Here is a 6,000-nt window from a genome sequence, read left to right as displayed (position 1 = left end):
GCAGGGGCAGGGGCAGGGCTCCCCAAACTCAAGGGGGTGGAGGGCTGTTGGGAGCGGGGCCGTGGGGGTTCCTGAATATGGTTTGAGTTTCTTTGTCCTGAACAAATACCCTGCGCATCCCCATGGTTGTTAGGAACATGAGCCGCTGCCCCTTTGCAGAGACTTTTAATACTTCTCCTCGATGCGGGGAAGGAAGGGGAGACCCAAGCCGCAGGACGCGGACGGGAATTTGTACCAATGTGGGGCCGTCGTGGGCACCTATCAATCCACCCTCTTTAAAAGCCGTAGGTTTGAGGCCGTCATTTCCTGTGTATGAGTCTGTAAGAAAAAGACTGAAGCACAGACCAGAGAAGTCACAGCAAGACCCATTTGGGAAATTTAGTCTAAAGCGTTCAGTCCCCGGTGGTGGTTCCTTTGTTCGGTTGCTCCAGGGTGAGGGGTTAAATTAAATGAGGTCAGTACTTCAAGTCATACCCTGAGATTTCAAGGGCCCTGTGCAGCCCGATAAAGACCAACCCCTGTGGCTTCGAGGACAGCGCACCCAGGAACATCCCCCTCACTTTAGAGCAGAAAAGCCCTTTCTCAGGGGGCACCAAGACAATGGACCGGACTACACCCCATGGTCCAAGACAAGACAACAAACTGGGGACCAAAGAAAGGTCAAAGGGCAGAGACACAGAGGGACAGGGGCTTAGACCTGTCGCCTCTAAAGTGCCGCTGCAAAACACGAGGAAAACCCCTCCTCCCCCAGGGGAACGTGGGAGGCAAACCCTGTTGGTTCCACGGGTGTTTTTTATTTTGAGCTTTCACTCTGCTCAGCAGCTGCGCTGGGGAAACCGAGGACGGGATCAGGTGAGAGAACAGCCATGCTCCCCAGACATTACCCGCCTGTCGGTCCCACCTGCCCGTGGCTTACGCTGCGTCTCGATAACCTCTGGCTGTCTTGCTTTTATAGATGCTCTTTGGGAAAAATGCGCATGGGACTGAACTACCTCCGTCGTCAGAGGGAGAAGCTACAGCTTTACCTCTCAAGTGCCAAGGAGCTTGGTCTATTATTTTCATTATTATTATTATTGTTTTAGGAGAGAAGCTTCTGTAAAGCCCTTCAGGTGCCGAAGGCGGTCCCGGGGGGCTGGGGCCGTGGCGCCACGGGGCGGGGGCGGAGATGCAGCCCGCCCAGCCTGCGGCTTCCACGGACGCTCCCTGCGTGTGTGACGAAGCCGTGACGCTTGCTGGGAAATGGAGCTTAACGCACGGACTATATTTCACCATCACCGAAAGGCAGGCTTATGGATCTCAGAGAGAGAGGAAGGAAGGGAGAAAGAGAGGGAGAGAAATGCCGGTCGCTGGCCTCTCACCGGCACTCCGACTGGGCCTTGCCCCTGCCGCCCCGGCAGGTGGCTGGACTGGGAGTCGAACCCGCGAGCTTTCGGTGTGCAGGACGGTGCTCCCAGCCACAGAGCCCGACCAGCCGGGGCTTTCGTTTTGCATTCTTAGTTCTAGTTCATACGCGCCATGATTTTCTGTCTGTTCCCCGTGTGCAGCACGCCGGCCGCCTGCCATGCCCTGTGCAAAGCGACTCCTCGGGGGGTTCCCAGCATGCACCTCCCCCCGCGCATCCTTCTTCCAATACGATCGGTTGCGCGTCCTGGGCTGCGCTTTCCCTCCCTGGTGTGCGCCTGTGCTTGTAAACCGGGTTCAGAACCGCAGCAATCGCCGAGGCCCCTTCTCCCGCGGGCGGCGCGAGGAGCCGTGTTCCTGGAGGCTTCCCCTCGGCCCTGAGGGGGCTCCCCCGCTACCCGCTCGAAAGGTGTTTCTTGCAGCCACCTTGACAGGATGCAACCGGAGCGCGTCTGTTCTTGGCGTCTGCTCTTTGCCGGTTCACGTAGAAGGGCTGCGTGGCTCCTGAACAGCAGCCACCCGTTCGGTGCCCGCGTGGGTCCTGGACGAGACACCGCAGAACACGCAGGGGCCGAGGGACCGGCGCACATTTTCCCGAACGCAGCCGGCGGGAGTCAGTGACAGCCTCCACATTCCTTGTGTTCTTTGCGAGAGCACTTTGCTTCCCAAGAATCGAATTTAAAGGATGAACAGGCCTGAGGACAAAGAGCGAGCAGCCGTGACTCCGCAGGGGCCAGCGGGAAAGGAGGTTCATATCGAAACCGCGGGGCCAGTTTAAGTGAATCACGCAAGGCCCTACCATGAACTCATGTAAATTCATGGAACTTATGTTTCAGAAAAACCCCACACAAAGCCATTTTGTTCGTGGAGTAAAAAAATAAAATTAAAAAAAAATGAAAGCTGCTGAGATTATCTAGAAAGACAAGAGTTGGCGGGACGTGAAGAAATTCTTAGGGGTGGATTTGGGGGTTGCCTATGTTTTCACCCTGAATGGGCCCTGCTTAGAGAATCCTGGCTTTTATCGTATGATTTGATTTATGAGAAGATTCGGGGGCCTTTATTCTTTAAATTCTGTTTTTAATTTTGCCTCCTCTCAGCTGCAGAGCCTCTCCAGGGCCGATAAATCACGACAACAGGAGAGACCGCTCCTGTCTCACTGAGAAAAGTGGCCACGCACTGAGAGAAAGTTCCCTCAGAAAAGGGAAAGAAAGGACGCGGTTTTCCGCCGATGGAGCGCGGCATGGGCTGTTGCTGGGAGATGTCCCAGGGACGCTTTTCCTGGGAGATGCCAAAGGGGTCTGTGTCCGCTCCGAGCCCCCGTCCCACCAGACACGTGTTACATTGCTTCCTTCTCTTCTGAGCAAACGCCCCCGAGCTCTCAACGCTACAACGTGCAAACTTTTGGGGCGACGGAGGCTTCCCCTCACACCTGTTTCTCTGCCTCGCCGCCCCCACCTCCAAGCCCATGTTAAGTTGCTCGGGGCCCCCAGCCCGCCGCAGGAGCCGCTGCGCCGGAATTGCGGCCCAGGGGGGGGTTTCTGCGGGACGCAGGCTCCTGTCACTGGCCCGTCTGCGCGTCCGCGGGGAGCTCGGGTCGAGAAACAGGCACGCATCCCAGGAGACGTCTGTTGTCATTTGTGCACCGGACAAGCTCAGGGCAAGCGGTTTCCGAGGGTCTGCTGATGCGAAGGGGCCTGCGGAGAGGAGCGGGGGGGTCCCTGCCGGCGGAGGGGGCCGTAGAAATTACTCAGAGGGAGTTAAATAATGAGGTAAACAAGCCGTGGGCCCATTAAAACCGAAAGGGCTGCAGGCGCGGGGCGGCCGCTCCTGGACTTTGGAAAGCTGGGGTGCTCAGCTCCATTACCTGCAGGGCAGAGGGGGCGCCTGCGCCTGAGAGTCTCCCTCTTCATGCGCAGGCAGAGCTTTGTTGGAGGTGATAGAATCAGGGCAGGCTTCCTCGGGCGGCGCCCGGCGGCTGGCATTGGGATCGGCCCATGATCTCCGAACTACGGAGAGGGGACAGCGGACCACACACGCCCTGGTTCTCTTCGTGGGGAGTACCTGGCGGGGGTGGGGGGCAGGTCGAGAGAGAGAGAGGAGAGAGAGAGAGAGAGGGAATGTGTGAGTGCTCGGCTAGGGCTGCGTGAGCGGGGCGGGCAGGGATGGGGTGAGAGCGGACAAGGGGGAGCACAGGACATCATTTCAGGGTGACAAGCACGTGCCAGAGTCGCCTGGAACGATGCTTGGCAGAATGCAAAAATCCCCACCACGGAACACGCCTTTGAAAACTGGGTGAATCTTAGCGGATGTGCATAATACCCCCATGAAGGGGCGTTTAAAGAGACAGAGCCCACGAAACTAAATCATAAATCTAAGTGATTTACAGTTAAAAAAAAAAATATGAGGTGACCATGAGGAGGTTGAAGGCGTGAGGCTTCGCGTGGAAGCCTTGGATGGCTGTGACTTTTCGAGCCTGTGGACCCAGCCCTGGCCGGCGGGCTCTGCCGGCTGGGGCGTCATCCGGATGCCACGAGGCGGGGGGTTCCCTCCCCGGTCAGGCCGCGCCTGGGCGGCCGGCTGGATCCCCGGGCCGGGTGTGGACAGGGGGCAGCTGATAGACGCTTCTCGCCCACAGGCCTGTTTCTCTCTCTCTCTGAAAGCAAGGAAACAAGGTACAAATAAAAAATAAAGAGCATTGACCCACACGCCCCGTTTCCCGTGGGACGCCCTGCGGGCCGGCGGACCACCTTCCACGAGGCCCCCGCTTTGGTGATTTCGCCGGATGCCCGTCGCTGACGTCCCCGGCATCGGTCTCCCCACCCCCGGGCCACGTTCTGTGCCGTTTCGTGGGGCGACATTTTAACCGCTGTGAGAAATTCTGGCGCCGGGGGTTGGGGGGCAGGCCACGCCCCCGCTTTGGTGTCCTGGGCTTGTTTTTAAGCCCTAAGTATCACCTCCAGCTGCCTGCTGCCTCAGCCAGGTGCTGGGAACAAATCCTGCCGCTTCCTTTTCTGTTGTTGCTGTTGCGGGGGGGACTCCTTTGCCTTGGGAAGTGAGACACACAGAAGAGAGAACAAAGCTGTTGTACCCAGGATGCTTGCTGTTGTGTTGTTGAGGAAAGTCACAAAAGCTCCGTAAACAAGAGTCTCAAAAATTTGAGGTGTGTGGAACGCCGCACGCACCCCATCAAATATGCCGCTGAGGCGGGCGAGCCCGATCGGAGCCTGGAAGACCCCGAACCCTGCGTGGTTTATAGCTCTCACGTGCTTCCCACGAGACGGCCGTAAAATAAAAGCTGAGACAGAACGCAGAAGGTGGAACTTTGGATTCAGGGTGAAATATGGAAAACAGAAGGGAAGAGCACATTTTCCTGACACTCGTTGTACGTGCCGTTCGGTGCCTAGGCGTCTTCGGTGGCCGACGGGCCCGCACCGTCCATGCCGGGCGCTTGGCTGGCTTTGCTCGGGGTTGGGGCCATGGGTCATCTGTGATTTCCACCTTCCGGTCGGTATAAGCTGTGGGTGTTAACCGCTTATCGGGTGTCTCCTCGGTGAATACGTTGTTCCCCTTGGTGCGGCCACTCTGGAAGCCTGGGTGGAGGCTCCTCCAAAAATGAAACGCGGAACTGCCCTATGACCTGGCGATCCCACTTCTGGGTACTTGTCCGGAGAGTCTCCCCAGGGCCCAGGTTCACAGCCGTGGAGGCATCAATACCATCGCCAAGACAGAGAAACAGCCAAGCGAGTGGGTAAGGATGTGGGACGTTTACACGGTGGAATACTACGCAGCCGTGAAAAAGAAGGAGCCGTGCCCTTTGTGACACCTCATGTGGACCGGGAGGGTGCTATGCTCCGTGGAACAAGCCCGACAGGGAAAGACACGCACCCTGTGATTTCACGCATACGTGGAACCAAATGCACAAAATCAATGAACTAATAGAACCGAAACGGACTCACAGACCCAGAGAACAGGCGGGCGGTGGCCAGGGGGTGGGGTGGGGGCTGGGTGAGAACAGCGAAGGGACTGAGGAGCACAGGTGGGCGGTTACAGACGCGTCCCAGGGTGCAAAGTCCCGCCCAGGGAAGAGCGTCAATAAAGTTGCCTTCACTGTGTGTGTAGCCGGCGGGTCCTAGCGGGACGGAGGGAAGCTCTGCGTACATTGTATAAGCGCCTACCCACGCGGCTGCCGCCTGAAACGAATACAAGATTGTATGCCGGCTGCGAGTGGAAAATAAAATTCGCCCTGACCGGGGTGGCTCCGTGGGGGGCACACCATTTTGCGCAGCAAAAGGGGGCCGGTTCGATTCCCCGTCAGGGCACCGGCTGGGTGGTGGGTTTGGTTCCCGGCTGGGGTGCGCGTGAGAGACAACCCACGTTTCTTCCTCATATCGATGGTGCTCGCGCTCTCTTTCTCCCTTTCTTCCCCTCGGTCTAAAATAAATAAATAAATACAACTAATACGTTAAAAAAAAAAAAAGAACGAAATTCAAAAAAAATTCTGATGTGAGGATTGCACGCTCCCAGCTCTGCAGCTGGAAGTTCTTGCACATTTCACCCGTGATAACTGATTCTCAGTGGGAAGCGATCGGTCACTAAACA

This window comes from Pteronotus mesoamericanus, unplaced genomic scaffold (genome assembly GCF_021234165.1).
Source record: "Pteronotus mesoamericanus isolate MK-2021 breed Mesoamerican mustached bat unplaced genomic scaffold, CSHL_Meso_final contig_80, whole genome shotgun sequence".
Classification (NCBI taxonomy): Eukaryota; Metazoa; Chordata; class Mammalia; order Chiroptera; family Mormoopidae; genus Pteronotus; species Pteronotus mesoamericanus.
Note: the sequence above shows the minus strand (reverse complement) of the source record.